Source organism: Pelobates fuscus, chromosome 6, assembly GCF_036172605.1.
Source record: "Pelobates fuscus isolate aPelFus1 chromosome 6, aPelFus1.pri, whole genome shotgun sequence".
Lineage (NCBI taxonomy): Eukaryota > Metazoa > Chordata > Amphibia > Anura > Pelobatidae > Pelobates > Pelobates fuscus.
Genome location: NC_086322.1, coordinates 116983020 through 117009084, shown reverse-complemented (window position 1 = coordinate 117009084; position 26065 = coordinate 116983020). Strand labels below are relative to the sequence as shown.

Sequence of the window (26065 nt, the reverse complement as noted above, 5' to 3'; positions counted from 1 at the left end):
AAATGGCACATGCTGACCCAGTCTTCGTATATGTCCCGTTCACGACTACCGATCTCTTGAATTGGAAGACCCACAATTCCTCGTACACTGAGAAACCACAAGCTATAACCGATCTGTTCACCTCGATAGTTCAGACACATAATCCGACATGGGCTGATTGCCAGCAGTTATTAATGACTTTGTTTAATAATGAGGAAAGGACAAGGATTAATCAAGCGGCCATTAAAGCGCTAGAGGATAGAGCCCGTGCTTTAAATCAAGCCAATCCAGCAGCATGGGCCGCAACACATTATCCTAACACCGATCCCGACTGGAATGTAAATGGCGCAGATATGGTTCAACTCAGAGCCTATAGAGACGCTATAATTGCTGGCATGAAAGCCGGAGGAAAGAAAGCCATTAATATGTCGAAGACAGTTGAGGTGATTCAGAAACGTGATGAAGCGCCCAGTGTCTTTTATGACCGATTATTGGAGGCATACCGCTTGTATACCCCCTTTAATCCGGAAGACGCAGATAATTCCCGAATGGTGAACTCCGCCTTTGTCAGCCAAACTTACGGAGATATTAAGCGCAAGCTACAAAAGTTAGAAGGGTTTGCAGGTATGTCTATCACCCAACTAATGGAGGTAGCGAATAAAGTGTATATGAATAGGGAAACAGAAAGTAAGAAAGAGGAAGAGCGCAAGATGCGTAAAATGGCAGATATGCTAGCGGTAGCGATCGCAGGCGTAGATAGACGGGGCCCAGATAGAGGCGATAGTAGATGGAATAGGGAGCCCTTGAGTAGGAATCAGTGCGCGTATTGCAAGGAAGAAGTGCATTGGAGGAACGAATGTCCACAAAGAGAGCAGTACGAGAGAGACCAACCCAGGGCAGGTTACGGAAACTTTAGAGGCAGAGCGAGAGGTAGAGGAGGCCCCGGAGGGAGTAATGGTAATAGAGGGAGCAATGGGAACAGAGGAAGTGTTAGGGAAGATAGGTATTATCCAGCAGCGCAAAGGTCCCGCGATAGAGAAGGTAGGGACTTTGTAGGATTGGCTGACACGGTCATGGAGGACTATTGATACCGACCGGGCTCCATCCCCCTTGGTCGAGCGGAGCCTATGGTCGATGTATCAATAGGGGGAAAAAGGAGTGCGTTCATGATCGACACTGGTGCTGAACATTCGGTGGTGACTGACCTAGTTGCTCCTCCATCTGGAAGAACTATTACTGTAATAGGAGCAACTGGAAGAAGTGCTGCAAAACCGGTTCTTAAAAGTCGACTCTGTACATTGGGAGGCCACGTAGTAAAACATCAATTCCTTTATATGCCTGAATGTCCAGTCCAATTGCTGGGACGTGATATGCTATCTAAGTTACAAGCGCAGATTACGTTCCTACCAAATGGAACAACATCCTTAAAGTTTAATGGACCTTCAGGTATTATGACATTATCCGTACCAAAGGAAGAAGAGTGGCGACTTTATACAGCGTTGACTAGCCAAAACCCTAGAAGTGATGAGTCCTTATTCAACATACCAGGAGTTTGGGCAGAGAACAACCCACCAGGACTGGCCCGCAATATTCCACCTATTAAAATCGAACTAAAACTTGGGGTTTATCCAGTGAGCCTAAGACAATATCACATCCCGCAGAAGACTAAGAAGAACATCCAATCTTATCTGGATAAGTTCATACGGTATGGTATCCTAAAATTCTGTACTTCCCCCTGGAACACCCCATTGCTGCCTGTTCAAAAGCCCGGTACAGATGAGTATCGACCTGTGCAGGACTTGAGAGCAGTCAATGATGCGGTTGTTAGTATACATCCAGTTGTACCCAATCCATATAACCTGCTTGCTTTAATTCCGGGCGGGGCTACCTATTTTACAGTCTTAGACCTCAAAGATGCCTTCTTTTGCCTCCGAATTGCCGCAGAAAGTCAATGTATCTTCGCTTTCCAATGGGAAAACGCTGTAACGGGCTCAAAACGCCAAATGACCTGGACAAGACTGCCCCAAGGGTTTAAAAATTCACCTACCCTATTTGGTTCAGCTCGAAGTCAAGATCTACTGGATTTCGAGTCCATCCCAGGAGAGTGTGTATTGTTACAATATGTAGATGACTTGTTGATAGCAGCAGTTACAAAGGAAATATGTCAGCAAGCGACGCACGATCTACTACACATTCTCTGGAAGGCAGGATACAAGGTGTCTAGAAAGAAGGCTCAGTTGTGTTTGCCAACTGTCAAATATCTGGGATTCCACATCTCTGAAGGTCAAAGAATTATGGGGCCAGAGAGAAAAGAAGCTGTGTGCCAAATACCGATACCCAAGAATAGAAGACAAGTGCGAGAATTCTTGGGGGCAGCAGGCTTCTGTAGGATATGGATTCCCAGCTACGCGATACTGGCAAAACCTCTGTATGCAGCTATCAAAGGTACAGAGCACGACCCCTTCTTATGGACTCAAGAACAGCAAACGGCATTTGAAGATGTGAAGAAGGCTTTGATGAGTGCCCCAGCATTAGGTCTACCTGATCACACACGACCATTCTACCTGTATGTACATGAGCAAAGAAGAATGGCTGTGGGAGTATTGACACAGTACTTGGGATCATGGCAAAGACCTGTTGCCTACATGTCTAAGCAACTGGATGCAGTGGCCAGCGGACTTCCACCTTGTCTAAGAGCAGTAGCTGCAGCCGCCCTGCTAGTAGCTGAAGCCGATAAACTCACTCTGGGTCAAAAACTTTATGTACGAGTCCCACATGCAGTACAGACGTTGTTGGATTACAAAGGAAATCATTGGTTTAGTAACAGCCGTATGACCAAGTATCAAGCAATGTTGTGTGAAAACCCAAGAGTGCATTTAGAAACTGTAAACACCTTAAATCCAGCTACCCTTTTGCCACAACCTACTGAAAGTCAACATGATTGTTTGGAAGTAATGGATGAAGTATTTTCAAGTAGACCCGATCTTCGTGATTTTCCCATCCAGAACCCCGATGTTCAATATTACACCGACGGCAGTAGTTATGTGAAAGAAGGGATCCGCTATGCAGGATATGCAGTAACAACAATAGACAAGGTGATAGAAGCTCGGCCACTGGCAAAAGGAACATCAGCACAAAAGGCAGAATTGATAGCACTGACACGAGCGTTACAATTGGCTGAAGGTTTAAGAGTGAACATCTACACGGACTCCAAGTATGCGTTTTTAACCACTCATGCCCACGGAGCTTTGTATAAAGAAAGAGGACTATTGAATTCAGAAGGCAAAGAAATCAAGTACGCAGCTGAAATCCTACAACTATTGGAAGCAGTGTGGGAGCCGAGAGAAGTCGGTATTATACATTGTCGAGCGCATCTGAGAGGAGATGGTGATGTAACCAAAGGAAATCGGATGGCAGATAGTGCAGCTAAGCGTGCCGCTGAATCGGGAAGACAGGAGTATGTGGGGCATATAGCTGCTCTTATACCAACTCCACTGTCTCAATGGACTCCAGTTTATACAGCTCAAGAAGAGGAGTGGTTAAAGACTGAACCTGGAAAGTATTTGGAGAACAAATGGTATCAGTTAGAAGATGGAAGAATAGTCATTCCAGCATCACTAGCGGTAGAAACTGTCCAAAACTATCACAACGGGACACATTCTGGGAGAGACAGCACAGAAGAATCTCTCAGAAAACATTTCTACATACCAAGATTGTCCAACTTGACTCAGGCCATTGTACGAAGATGTGTAACGTGTGCTAAAAATAATGCAAGGCAAGGACCAGTAAAGCCACCAGGAGTCCAGTTTATGGGGGGACTCCCCATGTCCGATTTACAAATTGACTATACAGTGATGCCTAAATCGGGTGGACATCGCTACCTGCTGGTGGTTGTGTGCATCTATTCAGGCTGGGTAGAAGCATGTCCTACTCGTACAGAGAAAGCAGGAGAAGTTGTGAGATTCCTGCTACGAGAAATAATACCCCGATATGGACTACCCTGCTCTATAGGATCGGACAATGGTCCAGCTTTTGTTCATCAGTGCCTACAACAACTGACTCATATGCTTGGTATAAAGTGGAGGCTTCATACGGCATATAGACCCCAGAGTTCTGGTAAGGTAGAGAGAATGAATAGAACTATTAAGAATCAGTTGGCTAAAATGTGTCAGGAAACCCAACTTAAGTGGAACGTTCTCTTGCCCATAGCTCTATTGCGAATCCGCAGTACACCTACCAGAAGGATGGGCCTCTCTCCTTTTGAAATCATGTATGGGCGACCACCTCCCGTACTTGGTAACTTAAGGGGGGACTTGAGTCAGTTGGGAGAAGGAATTACCTGGCAGCAGGTTGTAGAGTTGGGTAAGACTATGGAGGAGGTACAGAAATGGGTACAAGATAGATTACCTGTGAATATTTATCCCCCAGTTCATAGTTACCACCCAGGAGACCAAGTGTGGATTAAAGAGTGGAATAATGTACCGTTAGGGCCCAAGTGGAGAGGTCCTTATGTTGTTCTTTTGTCTACCCCTACAGCGATAAAAGTAGCCGAAGTGACTCCGTGGATACATCACTCCAGGGTTAAACCAGCAGCAGTCGATTCTTGGCAAGTTACAGCAGATCCAGAGAATCCCTGCAAGATCCGGTTAAAGCGCACGACTCAGTCGGAGTGACGAGGAACTTTGTGGATTACAAAATTTTATTGTTTCAGAGATTTGGTAAGTGAGTGAGAAGGCCATAATAAAGCCTGTCCGCTCACCGACGTATAGTATATAAGCCAGGAAAAGTCCCGAAGGGACCCCTGTGAAGACGAGCAGAACTCCATTCCCTGCAGCCCTTACATCCTGGAAGCTGAGGTGCCTTCGCACGGACGAAGACTGAGGATGACGACGAAAGATGTGTTCTTGATAATGTTTATTTATGTGTATTTTTATATTCAGGAAGGTAGAGGTACCGACACTCCTAGCTGTGAGGTATGCATTAAGACTACAAGAACAGGTAACCATATTTCCCAAACCCTAATTTGGCATTCGCAATACGAGTGTAAAGGAGATGTATCAAGATGTAGATACCTAAATATAGAATATAGTGTGTGCCATTTAGGAGTAGGAGAACCTAGGTGCTTCAGTCCGGAGTATCAACCTTGTACAATTTGGTTGACTCTCAGGAATGGAGATCCTCAGGGGACCCTAATTAATAAGACGGTATTAGAATCCGTACATTCTTCGGGTGTTCTGCTATTTGATGCGTGTAAGGCGATATCAAGTGGTAGAAAGCCGTGGAATGTATGTGGGGATCTTAGATGGGAGAGGACGTATGGGTCTAACGATAAATATATTTGTCCCAGTAGTAAAAATAAGTATGTGAGTCCTAGATGCCCAAATAGAGATTATAACTTTTGCCCATATTGGTCTTGTGTGGGGTGGCAACTTGGGGACAGACAGTAGACAAGGACATGATTGTGACTAAGTTGCCTACCAGCCCATATTGTAAGTCTATGGAATGCAATCCCATCCATATACTTATAAATAACCCCGACAAGTTCTTAGATAGATATGGTAATTTATTTGGGTTTCAAATATATGGGACGGGTTTAGATCCTGGGACAGTATTGTTTATAGGGATAGAGACTGATACGGTATCCTCCCAGACTCATCAAGTATACCATTCCTTTTATGAAGAGATGAGCATAGATAATAAGATCCCCCATAATGCTAAAAACCTGTTTATTGATTTAGCCGAAAGAATTGCCGGTAGTCTTAATGTTACCAACTGCTATGTGTGTGGAGGTACTAACATGGGAGACCAATGGCCTTGGGAAGCAAAGGAGGTAATGTCCGGTTCTGAGGCAGTTGACCAATTAATATCTACACAAGCCGATTATCATATGAGTGTTAGAGGTAAATCTGAGTGGAGATTAAAGACCTCCATCATAGGTTATGTTTGCACAGCGAGGAAAGGAATGATGTATAATACTTCTGTAGGAGAATTAACTTGTCTAGGGCAAAAAGCTTATGATGATGATACAAAGAATACAACTTGGTGGTCAGCTTCAAATGTCTCAGAACCATCTAACCCGTTTGCTAGATACGCCAATTTAAAGGATGTGTGGTTTGACCTATCCATCACATCTACCTGGAGAGCCCCAGCAAATTTGTACTGGATCTGTGGTAAGAAAGCCTATTCGGAGTTGCCACAGGACTGGGAAGGGGCATGTGTGTTGGGTATGCTCAAACCATCCTTCTTCTTGTTACCTATTGAAACAGGTGAGACTTTAGGTGTTAAAGTGTATGATGTGAATCATAGGAAGAAAAGGGGACCCATAGAGATAGGCGCCTGGGAAGATAATGAATGGCCTCCCCAGCGTATTATAGATTATTATGGGCCAGCCACGTGGGCAGAGGATGGTACCTTTGGTTATAGAACCCCTATTTATATGCTCAACCGTATTATAAGATTACGGGCGGTGGTTGAGATCATTACTAACGAGACATCACAAGCGCTCAATCTTCTAGCGAAGCATAATACCAGGATGAGGACAGCAGTATACCAAAATAGATTAGCCTTGGATTACCTTTTGGCAGTAGAGGGAGGTGTATGTGGGAAGTTTAACCTGAGCAATTGCTGTCTTCAAATAGATGACGAAGGGCAAGCAATAGCTGAGCTTACTAGCCACATGGTTAAACTAGCGCATGTGCCTACTCAGGTATGGAAAGGGTATAATCCAAGCAGTTGGTTTGGTAGCTGGTATGAGTGGTTTGGAGGGCTTAAGGCAGTGGTAGGTGGAGTCCTACTGATTTTAATGTTGTGTCTACTCCTGCCGTGTCTTATACCCTTAGTTAGGTCTGTGCAAAGCCTGATAGAAAATATAGCAGAGAGGAAGGCTGCTGCACAGATAATGGCAATTTATAAATATAAGGCTCTAGATCAGGGAGAACCAATGCAGGAAGATGAGTGTTGAAGATTCACATCATAAGATAAGTCTGGTCTGGTTCAAGGTAACTTGCGGTGTATGCAAAACAAGGTTAAGTGATGCCTCAAGTAATTGTGAAATATCAAGAGGCATCAAAGGGGGGAATGTGGTGGAATCTCGGTAAAAATAAATTTAGTAGGCCGAGATTACCACGTGGCATGTGTACGTGCATATGCTGACGTATCGATCAGTTGGTTGCACGAGGCAAGATACAATCAGTAGTGTACGGAGCATGTGCAAGAATACAGGATGTAGTATTCCCCTCCTCCATTGTGCTGGACAAGCCATGCGGTCAAGCAGGAAGTTAATTCTTATTTGTATTGATTGGTCAAGAGAATGTGCGGGTGGAGCTTAATATGGGAGGAGTTATGTACCTATATAAGGAGCCTGCACTATTGTCCGGGGCTCAGAACTTGCTGTATTTTGGTGACATTAGTCCCTCTGAGTCCCGATCGGTGATCCAATAAAGAATCTCTTCCTTCCTGAAGAAACCTGTGTCCATCTCTCTGTGCTTGGCTTCCGTCAGTTTCTCCGGTATCAAGAGGAGTTGTGGACTCTTACCCAATAGCTAGGCAATTGACTTTTGATGGGGTTGCTAAATCCCCTCAACCATCCAACAATGCCTATCTGGACAGTATCTTGAGATGTCAAATGCTCATTAATAAGCTTTGTCTTATGTCCACATTGCAGGATAAAGTATCTTACGAGTTCAAATAACTTTCAACAATGATCTGAGTAGATAATCCATGCAATCTATCAACAGATCACTCCAAGAAGCGGGCCTCACATATTACTGGGCAGTGCTTCAGGATCTCATGGTGACATCAGGCAGATGCAAACTATTTTCTTAAGGCCTGCTCCTGTCCAGTCTAACACCAAGTCCTTCTGGACCTTCTCCTACCCATTTCTGGGTTGTCATTAGAGTGGTGCCTTTTGTCTTTAGAAGGGGACAGGCAGAGACATGACTGTACATACTTTGTTTGGTTTTGTATCTAGTTTTGTTTTAAATGTATGTTGTAACCGGTTTCCTGCTGCTCCACTTTGGACTGAGTAGGGTCAGTACTGATAATACTGACCGATAGCATTAATGTGCTGTACATTACACTCTGTAGTTGATTTCATGCATAGTTATCCTATTTTTAAACTATTCTACAGAAATGTCTTTTATGCTAAAAACATATGTCATCTCACCATAACTCAATAGGTTACGGTTCTAGCAGTGTGTAGGAGCGCTCCTTTTTTGCCTACTTAACATGTTTCGAGATCTGTTCTTTATGTTAAACAAGGGTAAACACAAGGATCCACTTTCTCTGCTCTACACTCCCGTAAATGCTAATGAAAGTCGAGTCGATATATATTTAAAAATGGGTTAAATTCTGCAAGAATTGTTTAATTTGTGCATGTTAATATTCTACTATTGCATATTTCATATGTCATGATATTCCTCACCCGCAAAAAATGAATAAAATCATTTGTATGCTACTTATGTGTTTAGTTGAATCAGGACAATTCTTTTACCCATATTAATTTGACCCTGTGAGATGACTTACATCACAAGATTTGATAAATGATTGGCATTAACTAGGAGTACAATTATGATAATTAACTTAGATAAATGAATTCAATAATTTGCACTCTTACCTTTTTATGTCATTGCAGTTATTTAGTGAATAAACCCCTTAGAGTTGAGACAATCCTTATCTTCATGTTGCTCAGATTCTTTATGAGGGTTCCTTTTTTTTTTTTAGATTTTTTACTTAGCTGTAGTAATTAGGCACTAAATGATTCAGCAATGTTGCAATTTAGCTGGGTACATTGTAATTGCCATATATGAATATTTTAATGCTATTGCATAATTTTATCTTATTATTTTCAGTATTGGGTTATGAAGTTTTGTTCACTTCTCTTAAGGTATTTCAGCATGTCTTTGTTGAATTTTTAATGCTGTTTGTGCTTGGCTATCCCGTCATTTAAGGGTTAATGGTTTTATAGCTTATCTGCATTTGGTCTCAGAGTAAGGTAGCTTCTTTTCATACACACTAGCTTTCTAATGTCTATTTATTGCTGATGAATAAGCACCTTGTGTGGTGCAAAACATTTTAAATGGTTACTCCAAGAACCATGACCACTCACATGATTTGAAATGGCCATGGTGCTTGGAGTCTGTTCTCCTTGGTTGGAGTCACACTGTCAGTCTTCCTCATACATGGGCATTCCCCCTCCTAGACCTCACACAGTCTCCCCATAAACACGACATACATCGAAAACCCCCAAGCAGCCCCTGTATAAACATAAACTTACAGACATAGGCGTGCACACTGGGTGTGCCAAGGCAAGGCTCAGATCTCGCAAGAGTGAACTCTAGCCCCTTGCGACTACTCACCACTAGACCACCAGGGATGGCAGCAGCACGGTTCCCCATCCCTACAAAAGGTAAGAAGGGAGGGGGGGGATATTAACTAAACGACCCCTCCACCCCCACACATAAATCACCCTTACACACACATACTAACAGCACCCTTACACATACATACACACACCACCCTCACAAACACACACACACACACACACACACACACACAGCAGCCTCACATACACAGAGTGCCCTCACACACACAGCACTTACACACACATACAGCATCCACACACACACAGCAGTGTATGTGTGTGTCTGTATGTATAGAGCAAGCATTAGGCGGTAGTGTAGGACCTGCCAAGAATGGGGTACTTTGATGCAGTAGGCAGGCTTATGCAATGTTTGATCATATAATGTAACTAAACCCCTATTATTTTTTACCTAGGTGAGGTGTTTTTAAATAGTACTATTTAGGATTTGAAATAACTGTTTAGTTGATAAGTGAGTGCACTGGTTTGTGTTATATATATATATATATGCAGCGTTTGTGTTTTAGCGTGCACACCCTATGCTTACAGACACAAAGATACACATGCTCTGAGTTATTATATCTAGGGTTAAGCACTCTTTTTGCCTGTTGACCTTTATACCAAGTGCTCCCACACGTGTGTGTGCTAGTATGCTTGTCTGTGTGTGTGTGTGTGTGCTAGTATGTCTGTCACAGTGTGTCAGTATGTCTGTGTGTGTGTGTATCTGTATGTTGTCAGTATGTGTTTATCTGTGTGTGTCAGCATGTATGCCTGTGTGTGTATCGGTATGTCTGTGTGTTTCAGTATGGGTGTGTATGTTGTCAGTATATTTGTATCTGTGTGTGTGTGTGTGTGTGTGCCAGTGTGTATACCCGTGTTTGTATCTGTGTGTATATCTGTATTTGTATGTAGTCAATGTGTGTATCTGCGTGTATGTCAGTGTATTTGCATGTGTGTCAGTGTTTGTATCTGCATTTATCAGGTTATGTATCTGTGTGTCTGTATGTTGTCATTGTGTGTATCTGTATATTGTCAGTGTGTGTATCTGTTTTTCAGTGTGTGCATCTGTGTGTCTGCATGAGTTTCAGGTTATGTGTGTGTGTCAGTGTGTATATGTGTCTGTATAGCTGCATCTGTATCATTGTGTATATCTGTGTATCTGCACGTGTATGTGTATCACTGTGTGTGTGTGTGTTTGTGGCAGTGCATGTGAATATGTGCATACATCTCGGCATTCAAACGCCAACACTACACACAAATACACACCTGCATTCAAACTTCAACACTACATACAAACACACCTCTTTGATAACCACCAAAATTATATATAAACACACCTATGCATTCAAAAACCAACACTACACATAAATGCACATAAATGCATGCTTGCATTCAAATGCCATCTCCACATACAAACACACCCTACACACACACACACACACACACACACTCCATACAAAACATGTTTACATTTAAACACACAAACACTGCTCAGTGCTAAATCCAACCCTGCATGCATGGGAAAATGATAGAGGCCCAGCTGTCAAAGCATTGTTAGAGTTGCACGACAGATGGGGATTTACCTTTTGCCCCCCCCCCCCCCCCCTTGCCCAAAATAATCTAGGCACCAGAGACCTCTCTACTTTACGTTCGCCTCTGCATTGAGATGGGGGGCATGATTGCATGCCAGGGAGTGAGGGGGGGGGGAGGGAGGGATTGGGGTGGTGACGGGCTATGACACAACCTCATTACTATTGATAGCCATAAGGAGTGTCCCTATCCGAAAGAGAACAGGATCCCAAAATTGGGACAGTTGGGAGGCCGGCTGAAACTAAACAATACAATTTAGAGGAATCCATTACACAAATACAAAAGTAATAAATATCACTGTTTAGTATACGGTTTATGCCCCAAATGAAAACATGCACACATTTAAATATGCATCTCTTCATTGGGAGGAAATATAAAAACAATTTGCAAAAGTTGCAGTTTTCTTGTCTGCTCCCTTTGCAAGCCCTCTTCTTTTAACCCTGCCCAGACTTTCTGTGGCTGTCCAATCACAGAGATTCCCATGCAGCTCAATAAGAAGGCTTTTCAAGGCAGGTGCTCTGGGCAATTGCTGCCTCTGGAGTTCAGCTCCACCGAGCTAACCAAACCAAGAAGTAACTGGACATGTTGTCTGACAGGCATGGGTGGTGTAGCTAGGCTAATTTAGAAAAGTGAAGAGGAAAAAAGGGGCGCAAGAGAAAACTGAGAGCGGGCAGCAGCTGAAATAGCCTTCCCTTCGATGGGTCCCCGCTCAGATCTCAAGCTGGTTTTAGCTCATCTTGTGCCATTACAGAGAGAACATCTCTGAAACATATCAGACTGGTCCCACCCACACTGGCAGTCCAGATCCGAAATGCCAGCAAGTTCCCTCTGCACGAGAGATACAGCAACCCCAGACGATCGTTTCAGCCTTGTTAGGCATCATCAGTGAGGCATAGCTGATATCTCTCTAGGCACCGTGAGCGGGGACCCACTGAAGGGCAGGCTATTTCAGCTGCTGTCCGTCCTCAGTGCACACTTGCGACTTGTTTTTTGCTCTCCACAATTTTAAAGGGTAATTCAGACGTCGACCCCTTGCTCACGGTGCCTAGAGAGATATCAGCTATGCCTCACTTATGATGCCTAACAAGGTTGAAACGATCATCTGGGGTTGCTGTATCCAGGGCCGGACTGGGGATGCAAAGCAGCCCTGGAAAAAAAATCTATGCCAGCCCCATAAGTCAATGTGCCATATATTGTCGCATGTAATATGTAAGGCTATGTCTTGCCACCCCAGATGATTGAGTAATATATATATATATATATATATATATATATATATTGCTTTTTCTAATATAAAATATTGGTCCTTTCAGAGTAAAACGTTTAATTATACAGTAAGCATACTCACATGCCAACACAGACAATCTCACTGACACACACACAAGCTCATTGATGCACAGCCTCATAGACAATCTCACTGATATACATAAGCTCATTGACATAAAAACACAAGCTCACTCACTAGCAGACACACACACACATGCAAGCAAGCAAGCTCACTAGCAGGCGCACACACACACAGCTTAATGTAGTGGTTCTGGTGCCTATAGCCTGTCCCTGCAGGCTTTTCAATGTAAACACTTTTTTGTAAACACTTTTCAGAGAAAAGGCAGTGTTTACATTGCTTCCAAGTGACACCTCTAGTGACAGTCACTCAGACAGTTACTAGAGGTGCTTCCTGTGTCAGGGAGTAAAAACACTATTTTTAAAACACACACAGACACACACCATGGCAGACACACACCATGATACAGACACAAACGTGACACAGACACAAACACACACATCATGACAGACACACACCATGACACAGACAGTCTATGACACAGACACACACACCATGACAGACAGACACACACACCATGACACAGACACAGACACACCCACACCATGACAGATGGACACATACAGACACCATGACAGACAGACACAAACACACCATGACAGACAGATACACACCATGACAGACAGACACACACATACATACACTGACAGCATTACACATTAGCTGGGAGTGCTGACGACCGTAGAAGAAGCTGGGAAGGCGGCCGCAGAAGAAGCTGGGAAGGCGGCCGCAGAAGGAGCTGTTCTGGCGGCCGCATGGGAAGCTGTGCTGTGCTGTCTCTGCTCCCCCGCCCTCGCGCGCTACTGAATGAGACCGGAGCCGGAATATGATGTCATATTCCGGCCCCGGTCTCATTCAGTAGCGCGCTGGGAGCAGAGACAACACAGCACAGCTTCCCATGCGCTTGCCAGAACAGCTCCTTCTGCGGCCCCCCGCACACCCTGATGTCTGCCCTGCCCCAGGTGCCGACTGCCCACTAGGAAATTTCCCGGTGTCCCGGTGTGCCAGTCCGGCCCTGGCTGTATCTTTCGTGCAGAAGGAACTTGCTGGCATTTCGTATCTGGACTGCCTGTATGGGTGGGACCAGTCTGATATGCTTCAGAGATGTTCTCTCTGTAATGGCACAAGATGAGAGAAAACCAGCTTGAGTTCTCAGCGGGGACCCACCGAAGGGCAGGCTATTTTAGCTGCTGTCCATCCTCAGTGCACTCTTGCGACTTGTTTTTTGCTCTCCATAATTTAGAAAAGTGCCAATTTCCAAATCTGCACTTAAAAAATAATTAAAATATAGACACACGTAAAGCATTTCACCAAGCTAAAGTGCTTTACGAGTTCTGGAGTGTCACTTTACTTATTACTTTCCCGTACCCCCAAAATACTCAGATTCTGAGTATTTAATTTTTTAAGGGTTCATTTTAAGTTAAGTTTTGAGAATGGTTTACATTTGGAGATTGCTGGGTATATGTATGAATAGAATAAAGTCTAAAGTTAAAAGGGAAAGCTAAAAGCCTCAAATAACCATATACAGTACTGTTCACTGTTGTGGTTATGGTGCCAGGAATGTCCTAGCACTGTCCTGTACTAAGGAGTTAAGCCATTTTTAAATGACTCAGGATCCATGGCCACTTTATCTATATTGTTAAAGCAGATGTTTCTTCAGCCACTTTAGTAATAACCTTTCTGGACAACTCACCATAATGAACAATTACTGTACCCCTAACGCCTATATTTCTGCCCAATATTTTCTTCTCAATAAGTGTTGACCTTCTTGGCTTCTTTCCATTACTCAGTAGTGGTTATGTTACACCATCTATGAGAAGCATTTCTTTCTTTTATTTGTGCTGAAGCACAAAGTGGCCCCGAAGAGCATCCTCAGTGTGGACTAGATATTATTTAACGTTTGACACTTTGGTGGACAGCTAAACCTTTTATAGTGCTATGTCAGTAAAGACAGTTTGAGGTCCGCCAGTGAAAAAAGTGTGAATTGAAAAATTATCTCTCAAAGAAAATAGCGGAGAATTTCTTATATACATTCCTGTATCTCCAGCCGTTAATGTTAACACATTATTTTAATATTCAGGAAACTGATGTTAATACAATACTTTTTGTCTGCTTTCTCCGAAGGGTACTTAAAACCAAAGTGCACATAAAACATCTTCATTTCTTTGCTCAATCCATTGATTCAGCTCATGTGCCAAGTATGGTCTTGGCATGTGATGGAAAAATACCTCATTAGTTTGCCAGAGTTCCAACAACTTGTTTTACAGACAACAGACAGCGTTTTCTTGGGAGTGATGAAACTATTCATTTCGAGAACAAGACTTCTGAAGGCAGTGAAAATGGAATTTAAGCCTTTCACACAGGCTGTGCATGTTAACTACAGGAGTCAACAAGAACGCATTATACAGATTGTGACAAGACAGTGACCCCCTTTCTCGGTTTTGTAGGAACGTTCTGCAAACTGCACTTTCTTTAAATCAATTAAGGGACTATATAAAACACTTTTTTTTTTAAAGGACAATCATTGTACTTATCATGGATACATAAAGATAAAGATTTAAATCAGATGTGAATGCTTATCTTAAATGAGAGGTCTGCTTGTATTAGTTTGCTCTGTACTCCAAAGCATGCATTAATAAAAAGTTTGAACAGCTCCTATTATTCTTTACTCAATAGAAATAAACAGAAGGAAACCATGCCGAAATATGACTTTTTTTCAGCTACTATGGCAACAAAGCCTTTTAAAAACCCATTCCTTTTAAATTGCTCTGTACCAAGTACTTTGCAATGAAAAGGGCACATAACACAGGTTTATTGGGATCCTGAAATTAATGGTAATACATATATATTTGAAAAGCTGATTGTGCAGCTAGGAAGTGAGAAGATAAAATAGGTAACACAAATAACAAACTGTGTCTTTGTAATGTTTAAAGTTCTGCTGGCTCCCTTTCTTTGGACTGAAAGCTTTGTTGCAAAGGTCCCAGCATCCGCGTCCTGCAAATAAGGAAACAGGTGGGAGTGGTTAAAAGGCGCGGTCCAGTGATGCAAATCTAATGATGTGCTTAAGCTGCACTTTTTGGGGACAATTATTTTATTATTTATATAGCGCCAGCAAATTCCGTAGCACTGTACAAAGAATAAAAAGACGTTTGTGAAATCTGTCCTGTTTCAGCAGATTTTACACATGCCCAGTGTCCTATAAGAAGGAATTGGACAGTATTTTTGAGTTGTAACTGGCGAACAGCATAGTTGGAGTTCGTGTCATGAGACTTAACACAAAACACCATATCAAGAAAAGGCAAGCAACTTCTGCATTGTACAAATCAGCAGCAGCCTAATGGTAAGGTAGCAGCCAAACAAACATTTTTTTTAAGGAATAGTGAGGAAGTGTGGTGTATGTGGACAACTTTGAGTTTAAAGGAACACTATAGGCACATACACCACTTTATCTCGATGAAGTGGTCTGGGTGCCATGTCGCTCTCATTTTAACCCTTAATGTAAAACATTGCAGTTAATTACAGAGTTTAAATGCCTCTAGTGGCTCTCAAAGTGTCAGCCACTAGAGGCATTCAAACTCTGCAAAGGCAGCAATGTTTTAGATAGGCGCTTACGCAGAAATAGCGAAGTTAAACTCGGCTATTTAAATCAGATGGTCTTATAGTTTTGCCGCACATGCACACCAGTGAAAAAAAACATTAAAATGTCGGAGATCATAAAGATATTATCTCAGCCAATTCCATCGGCCATTGCATTAGTACTACTAAAAACCTGTTAGTTAAAAGTACAAAGAGGTTTGAGATATATTACCTAAGATTGTATTTTTTCCCCTTATGTTTTACGTTTTTGAGCTGATAACTATTATAGCCATTGCTGCCGTCAGGACAAATTAAACCTGACACTTTCTGTAAACAAAAACAAAAACTAAATATTTTTCTTTTTTTTGTAATTCTTTATTTTTGATGTGCATAAAAGGTACATACACGCAGGTATGCCACAATAGCAGATGCTGGCAACTCAAATTAAACAGTTATATGGCATATGGAAAGCCTGCACAATTTTTATATAATAAACATTCTTGTAAAAAAAAAAACTAGATTCAGTAGTCAGAGTGAGCTAATATGACATTGCTCTGTGAGGTGCGTAGTCGAACTGAGATTAAGTGGTAGTTAATTATGCGAGGCAAACGTCTCGTAACATTACAAACTGGCTATCAACGATGCTGTCTGTTAATCTAGGCATAACATGGGTCATAATAGGAAATAAAACGAAGGGTTGATGCATGTGTAAAGGAAACATACAATTTGCATAACCGGTCTCTTCTAAGTACGTTAAAGAGTGGTATCTTAGCTTTTCATAGTTATGACATGGTATGAGCTCGCCTAGCAGTATCCAAACTCTTTGAAGGTTAGTGGAGGTAGAGAAGACATCAATTTATCAATGGAAGAAAGAATAAGGTATACCTTACTTGTTAAGGCCTAAATTGGTGTCTTTGGGTGGGAACGCGCCCAGATAGCCATTTCTGAGCAGGCGACCCAGCCTGTTAGTGGGGTGTACCTGGGTTGGCGATGTTGGTTTTAGCTGACCATCAGGTCCCCAGTAACTTCTATTCTAGTGTATCATATGTGTGTCGGGGGGGGGTCCTGTTCGCAGGTGTGCCTAGCGTGTGAGGCATTCTAATGTAGTCTGTATGGTGCCTCTAAATAGTTGGGTGTGTGTTCGCCCCCAATGGGCATGTTTGTAATCTGGCTGGCTGTTGGTTAGTCCCTGGTTCCCTGCCCTGGCTGTGTATCTGATGTAGGCAATTGTGTAGGCTGGCAACGATATGAGGTTGTAACCGAACAATAACAATACATAACATAAATTTAACGATGGTATTTTGACACCTTTTAGCCGGTTGTTGGGCGGCTCAAGTCCTTGGGTGTATATACGGGTACCGCGCTCGGAGGCAAGTGGCACTGACACCAATGCTCCGGCTTGGCATGACCGTGTGAGCCTGGGAGTCTCTTGTCTGAGAGTGTGAGGTTCTGGTATGTGGACAGTCCGTACCCCTTCCAGGCCATAGCGGGATACAACGAACTGACACTGCCCTCAGGGAGAGGCAGTGTTTTATACTTGGAATAATAATCAATCTGCCTCAGGTGGACTTTGATAGACAGGTAGGAGCCACTGTGAAGTCCAGCCCACTAGTGCTGGAAACAAGGCAAGGTTTAAAATTAAGCTGAAACATGAGCTGAAGTGTGGTTCAGAGGCAAGACAGCAGGATCAGGACACAAGGGCTACCGTTCAAATTCCCTGTTGGGCACTTCTGGGGTGACCTCATCTGGCTGTCTGGATGTCATGATGAGAACCTTGACATCAGCATCTTGATATGCCACACCTGTGAGGTGGATGTATTATCTCGGCAAAGGAGAAGTGCTCACTAACACAGATTTAGACAGATTTGTGAACAATATTTGAGATAAATAGGCCTTTTGTGTACATAGAAAAAGTCTTAGATCTTTGAGTTCAGCTCATGAAAAATGGGGGGAAAAACAAAAGTGTTGCATTTATAATTTTGTTCAGTGTATGACCAAATGATTTTTGTATGTATTAACTCAAATCTAATAATACTATGTAATTTTAGTTATTTGTGTACGGAGAAATATTATAATTTGTTTTGTATAATATTTAGGGTGAATGGTTAATATTAGGCCCCTTTAGCACAAATATATTTCCATATAGTTTGTAAACGTTTGATCTACATTACAATGTATCTACAATGTCAACCTTCTGTCATACTTGTTATGTAAAGAATAAATATCCTACTATGAGCTTATCTTACATAATTTAGTACCACCTGCAGTAATCGAGACACTACTTTCAATAATTCAAAGATCATTAGCAAACTAAAAATGTGTTGCTCTGCAACAGACACGGGACAAGCCTTACACACACCTATTGCGAAACCTACAGGGTTATATATAAATCACCCATGTTTTTAGTTTAGCTATTTTGGCCTAAAATTATAAATTCACAATTAATACCTTAGAGAATAACCCTGTTATTATCAATTATGTTTAGGAGTCTGGGTGACATTTTTAGATACCAACCTAAATGTTGCAAATGCAGAGAACAGCTTCATCTATGATTTTCTTTTAACCCCTTAAGGACACATGACGTGTGTGACACGTCATGATTCCCTTTTATTCCAGAAGTTTGGTCCTTAAGGGGTTAAACCAAAAACTTTAGGTATCATCAGTGAACTTTTAGTGTATGCAATCCAATCATTGAGCTCTGTGTTCAGCTGGAATAGTCCCTCTCATTATTGGAAATGTTGTTATATTAGGATTTTGCCTGAACACCAATGCGTTTCCAAAGCACCAGATCAAGTGAGTGAGTTACCTACTGAGGCCTAAAGTAACTTTGCAGTTGGTTCTATCACCAGTGGTTTCATGCAACCGTTTACACTTTCGCACACATACACACATATATTACATAATCTGCTGATTATTTCAAATGGCAGATCATATTTTCCATGACAGGCATTGTGATGTCATTTGTACAATTATTCCAGATTATAAACGTACAGTTTTGGGGGTCTTAATCTTGGTATGAACTACATACATATTTATGAAAGTAAGTGAGATTAGCAAGAGTTACACTACTGGTTGCCATCATTAAAGGCATGTTTGACAGTCATATCCCAACACTAAAGATAAAACTATACCCCAAGAGATACCCCATGCAGTGGTAAAATAAATAAATAAATCTATATTCTCCTGACCCCTCAACTAACTAAATAGAGCTTTAGCCTTAAATGCTGCCTCCCCAGCAATGCCTATAACTCCAGGGATGTCTACTGTTGCAAATGGTATGCAGTAACATACACCGCATTAAAAAGAAACAGCACAAATAGTGTGTGTGTTTGTGTGTGTGTAGAAAAAAACCCAAACATATATTACCAATTAAATTCACAATGTTCTTTATGGGGCCACTAGAAAGACATCTCATGAGTTTAACTAGCCCCTACCTTTACACTACAATAAAGTGAATACAAAATCAATCAGTAAAAGCAAATGAGACAGATTCAAATAATTTTCAGGCAAAAGACAAATATACATAAAACAAGAACGGAACTGTATTAAGTTATCGCAATTCATTTTTACACATTATGGCTGTTAGAACAAAGGTCTGGTGCAAATTATTATACACATATTAATTTTGTCATAATCGCATTCATTTTTACATAGGAATTAAACTCCCCTATTATCTTTTGAAAAGTTCCAATTATCCGATTCCAACATACGTTCTCCTGGGTATGTGTAGGAAGCTATGCTCTTCCCTAATAAGCATGGTTTACTCGTGGAATATTTTGCTGACAGCTCTCCATAAGACATTATACAGAGAGCTGCACACACGAGATAAGAGTGTGATTGCCTCTGATCTCAAATTGCCTGCATTGAGATGAGCTCATTTCCCATATACAGGACAAATAGCACAGATTGTCCAAAGTGGCAGCTCACATTCCAGGAAAGCGTGACTTCCTTGAAAGGAAATCAGACACAATATTTTCAAATGAAAATTTAATTTTAGGAGTTTATTCACTGAACCAGGATTGTTGGGAAAATTGCCAAGATAATATCACTCAGACTGGGAAATTTGCGAAAGACAATAGCTTGTAGCACACGATTCAAACAAGGCACTTCATTATTTCCCATCAAAATTGCTGAAAATCATGCCATTATCCACTCTCACTACAATCTGCAATGAGTAGAGTTTATAGGCATATCTTCCTTAGGAGACACTCTCTGCACAAGTCATCTGTTTTGTAAATCCTTACTCTGCTTTCCTGGATTCTTTGCTATTAAATGTAAAATTCTGATAGTCACAAACCAAGTTCTCTATGGGATTACTCCAAACCACAATTCAATCCTAATTTGCAAGTATACCTGTTCCAAGTTACTCTACTGTGCTAGTGATCTTCACTTAGAACTCCTCTACTGATCACTCTGAAAGAACCAGTCTGGGCACCGTAACAACTTAATCAAAATGGCTCACTGTTGGGTTGACCCCAAAGTATGTTCTCCAGCACTGAATCTCTTTTCCCCTGTCCTTCCGTGTGCTGAAAATGAACTAACTTTTAGCTGACCCCCGGCCACTGGACCCCAAGCTGCGATGTCACAGTCCAGTCTTTGCAAATTCTGCAAAGTTCCCAGACAGTGATAGTGTTACTTTAACCCCTTAAGGACCAAGCTTCTGGAATAAAAGGGAATCATGACGTGTCAGACACGTCATGTGTCATTAAGGGGTTAAACACTGGTAAGATTATGGGCACTGAAGACTGCTTAAATATTCCCGTTTAATGAATAAGCAAGAATTCAAAAATACTAATCCTCTGGGTATGGCCCTCTTCTCATACGGCAATCGTATGTCAAACATGTTTTGTTAGAACTCGTATTTTTTTTAACTATTGGACAGCGCTGCCGAATATGTATGCTCTATATACATAACTGTAATTACTAAGATTTAGGTAGCATAAATAGAACCGATTTTTTTTGTTTGTTTATCAGCCCTAAAACATACGGAGGCTTCCATCTAAGGCAGTTGAGGTGTAACGCTCATTGCAATTGTACCAGTGGTTTATATATTTAATGTGCTGTATTCCTTTCCTTCACGAGTTTCTCATTAGTGATCAATAATAACTTAATAACTGTGACACAGTCATTACTCCCACTCTGGGCTACATGAAAGTAGCACACAGCAGCCAGATCCGGAAAAGATTAATTAACGTCAGATCAAACGTTTCTGAGCAGCTCAGTATAAGCAATTTCTACGTTCCCCATAACCACCAAGTGGCAGTGGACAATCACCAATTTTAGACATGTTTAATTCTGTGACAGTTAAACAATAAACAAATGTCCTAATAAGAATGATATTGTCCTGTGACCAGTGCATATACTGGCATCTTTCACAAGAACCTTCTATACTTGTTAGCTTGTGGTCGCTCAGGTTTACTGAGAAGTGAAGTCTCTTGTGAAGTCTGGCTGTGAATTGCTCTGTGAAAGTGAAGCAGCTGAGTGATCTTGGGTCCGTTAATAGTTTGTTCTGATCCAAGATAACTGAAAGTGGTTAGGCAGACAAGAAAAATGACAGGGGTTTCAGAAGAGATTTAGAAGAAAGAAAAGAGAGCTGAAAGTAAGAAATTACATAGTAGTAGACTTTTTGGTGTGCAAAATCGATCCCAATCTACCCTTAGATTGTAAGCTCACAGGCCTGTTTATTTCACTCTTGAGGATTTGATTTGCAACTCGGAAACGGTTGACCATGGAAGCCCAAGTACACATATATAACCAGTTAAATATATATACAGATTATATATAGATTATAAAAAACATTTGAGAGGGCTGTAATTTTTTATAAATCTTATTTTGTGCTATGGCAGACCAACTGGTGTTGCAGGCTCCATGAGTCCAGAAGCCAATTTTTGACCTGCAGCAGAACTGCCTCGAAAACACTTTATTTTTACATGCAAGGGGATGTGCGGGAAATATCCCTCATATCTTTGGTGTCATGTCGAATATTGGTGGGACTGTATTACTTTAAGCATATAATGTGTATGTTCCTTCAAATTATCATCTCCTGATTTACTTATTTCAACGTGTGAATATCAATCTCACATTGCACTTTCAATGTGTCCAGGTTAGAGAGAAGAAACTGCCCTAGTTTAGAGATGTACCAAATCATTAAATCTGGCCTAACTTATAGTAAGTTTGTAAATATTTCTTATATTTCAATACCTTTCTTGCTTTATTTTAGTTTGTATATTTATTTAAAAGTGTTTACTAGCCATTTAAAAAAAATAATATAAAAATAAAAATTGGCAAGTAATGCATGTTCCTGTAATACGATCTTGGACTACATATTTCTTGGATTTTTATGCAGGCTGGTTACATGGACTCCCCTTTTTGTTCTTTGTCCCTCTTAAACTTACACCATAGCGATGTCCTGACCTGAGGCTCCTGACTTGATTCTATTGCATTAGCCCTTTCCTACTCAGTTGCTAGCTAAATTGTTTCATACCGCCCTCCATTTTTCATGCTACAAGTAAGGGCATGTCTGCTAAAAAGCGAGCACCCAGTGGCTGCACATTAACAAAAGACTAGTGACTGGGCAGATAAAACATCAGGCTCCAATAATAATGTTTGTATCCTCCCCATCCCTTACCCATGAGCTGTTGGTTGGCATTCCCCCCTTGATAAGTGGAAGGACCTAGCACTGCTGGTGAAAGCATTAACGGAACCAGGACACATTGGTGGGAGCTCTAAATAAATATAGAAAGGGGGTGTAGACTTGCCTTTTTCCACCCCCGAACTGTAATCAAGTGTCCCTTGTGTGTCTAAAAGCTCCACAAACTCCTAGCTACTCCATTTATAATAAATAAACTATCATCATAGTAATAGTGAAGGGGGTCAATAGGTCTAAATACCTGTAGTAAAAACAATAATAATAAAATAAATAAAATCATACTTGCCATCAGATGTCTTCTCAATGTATTTTTCTTAGCCCAAATAGAAATCTGTATAGTCATGACACTACTGTTAAATTTAAAAAAATTGTGCAATAGAAATAATTCACGTGAACCCCGCGGGTGCTCGGCTCAGAATGAGCTTGCAAAGCATCAAACCCCTTTATAATGGCTTTCCCATGCTATGCAAGCTCAGAGAGCTCTGATTGGGCAGCTCAATTTGACGGATATTGCATAGCATGGGAAAATACTTAAGGAACATTGCGCATTAACTATTCCTCGAAGAGTGGTGGGGCTATGGGTGCCCTGGCTGACCACCTAAAAGGTGGTTTTAGAACTATAGTTTCATGAATACACGTGTTCCTGACACTATAGTGACCCGTTTGATTGTTCTTACAGCGTTCCTTTTAAGATATTGACCATTTGCACAAACACCATATATAACTTGTCAAGTGACCTCATGTGTCATATTAGTAAATCGTGTTCATTTAATTTAGTTTTATGATTAAACTGTAGCACTCATTTTAGCGCACAGAATGGTACATATGTCTGACAACAATTTTCATAGATAAGAATCATGTGTCAGAGTTTTAATAAAATTACCTCTACAAACATATGCTGTGTATACATATTAAATGAAGGCATAATAAAAAACAACTTAATTTTGAAAAAAATAAAATAAACAATAGTATTTTCTCAGAATTAAATTAAAGGTAAAAATATTCAGGTAAATAAGCAATTAAATAAATAATAAATAAAAAAAAAAGAAGAAAATGTAACCTCTAGCTCTTACTGCACTTGGAACTTTGAGAGGAGGAGATGTACTTACTCATACATTGGTCCATTCAAAATAATATATTCACTGCATGTAACATCTCTTCCCCTCCATTTGATTTAACAAAAAATAAAGTCTGCATGTTTAATAAATATTTATATGTTAATAGGAACTGGAATATTTCTTTCTATGGCGCCTTTATCGAGAAATTCTGAGGAATAGAACTTGGTCCTTTGTCTACTTTTTTATCATAAAGAATAACGATACTGACGCCAGAACTTTTAGCTAAAACTCTTAACATGTAATGACATAAGACGACATTCAATCCTCTTATTATATACCCACATTCCAGACTTTTCATGGTACAGAATAGCAAATTACCATCTGTTTTTTTTAACCTAGTAGAAATCCATACTGAATATGAATATAGAATATTCTACACCATGAAATAATCTACCAGGGTTGAAAATAAAGAACTTAACCACTAAATTACAAAGGAACTTACAAAATAGTACTGTGCGTCTGCCGATAACTTTATGCAATGGCATTTGTGTGTCTGCTGAAAATGTGTCCCACAATCACAGCACTATTCTTGACTAAAGCATGAAGCTAGAATATACTAGGTTTCCAAGTGCAGTTCCATTTATTGCCTTAGCAAATTTCTCAAATTGTCTTTCTTTACATTGGATTTCTCTGTGTGGACAATTGTAATATATTTTAGCATATTTTTGTGGTATCAAAGCAGGAATAATAGAACTCATCAGAGGAAGCCGTTTAATTAGCAATTTTATTGACCGTGGGGTGCCACTCGTATTGCTTTACAATGTGCTGGTCGTATCTGACACGCAAATGGTTAAATTAAAGAAATAAAGATTTATTTTTCTTTAGACAGGTATGTATTTTTCTTTGCCATCAAGCAGGATTAACACTAATAAATCCTTTTTCTGTATCTGTTTTCAACATAGATAGAACCAAGGAATGAAATATAGATGAACCAGGGTTGATCACATTGGTAGAGGACATGCCTTTTCTTCCTCAGCTGAAGAGGATCTCATGATAGCCAACACCATGTGGAGCTAGGCTCATCAACCGGGAGAAGCACCCTCCTGATACCATGGACGCATTTCAAATGTAAACGGTTTGCCACCTTGAGCAATTCAAATTAAAATATTTTTCTTCCATAGCCCTGTTGTGACAAGCTAAATAAAAATGCTACTGTGTCTTGCATTTTGCGAGCAGTTTTCTGATCCTGGGGTCGTTCCAGGTTTATATACATTTAATCCCTAATTTGTGCTAAACTTAGAAGAAATGTTAGGCTTCCTCAAATTGGGGCAAAAGTGCAGCAATATCGTTGTCTGCCAAATTCCAGACGACCTGTTGTCACTAGTCATTAAATAGCCGCTAACAGTTTCCATCACTCTGTATGGAGCCACTACTTAACAACCAATATCTGACTGGTTTCCAAATGCGTTGCTTCTCATTAACTGCTGCCACTAATCCTCAAAACGTAATTCCAGCCGCTTGCCTAGTGCAAACAAAAGCCAACTTCCTATAAATTCTATAGGAAAAATACAAGTAGGTAATTACTAAGGGGAAGAGGGGGTGGCAATGTAGGATTAGTGTGAAGGGGGAATGCTTTCACCTGTGTAGCCACAAATCCTTGCATTGCCCCGACTCTATTAAAAATTATGGTTTCTTGCACAAAGTACAGTCGATATTTCACAGAATGTCTATTACTACAAATGAAGTATAAATGAAACAAAACGTGTTGCAGTTTAGTTTAATGTGCTTACTTCCCATGGTAAGGCATTGTACAGCATTTGTATTTAACAGAGATGAAAAATCAGTAGTAAACAATTGTCAATAGCATACTTGTCAGCGCAGTGAAAAATGAGTAGTTATAGTATCATTATGTATTTTGCCTGTCACTTGGTCCTTTTCGTATACTTCGTGCTTACAAATGATCAAGGGATGTAATCTTTAAGGCAAACAAACAATGATTCATGCTACTGTATCAAAGTAAGATGGTTAGGATAAGTTACTTTATGGCAAGTGCATTCCTAAGTTTAAAACAGAAATTCACACATTGCATGAGAAAATACAAAACGGTTTCATATACAAATTAATCACTTAAATTGGAATCTTAAAAAAAAATAAAAATGACCATATAGCTTCTAAATGTCAATTCCACATATGAAAAAAATCAGTTACTGTAAAAATGAACGGTTAGAGGTGGGGGAGCGACAAATTGAACAAAATTCATCAGTGGTCAAATTAATTTTTTTAAGCGAATCGGAACAAAATTTAAATCAAAACTTGTTAATTCGTGGAAGAAAAAAATGCTACTTTCCACAAACACATTTTTTCTATTTTTCTGATAATTTCCGTTACTGCATATACCAACCATAATAATGCATTAATAACATTAATAAGACAAAAGAGATAAAATAGTAATATTAGAAACAATTAAAAATGTTATGTATTTTGCAAGATACATGCCATTTGAATCAATA

At 40.6% G+C, this 26065-nt stretch overlaps 1 long non-coding RNA gene across 1 annotated transcript in view; it reads left to right on the top strand.

Annotated features, from left to right (window-relative positions):
- The window catches only part of LOC134615494 (uncharacterized), a 33142-nt gene extending 8363 nt beyond the window's left edge, over positions 1 to 24779 (top strand). The window contains exons 2-3 of the long non-coding RNA XR_010091296.1: positions 21952 to 22016; positions 24522 to 24779. This is a non-coding gene — a long non-coding RNA (uncharacterized LOC134615494). The remainder of the gene's footprint in view (positions 1 to 21951; positions 22017 to 24521) is intronic.
- Positions 24780 to 26065: the final 1286 nt, after the last annotated feature.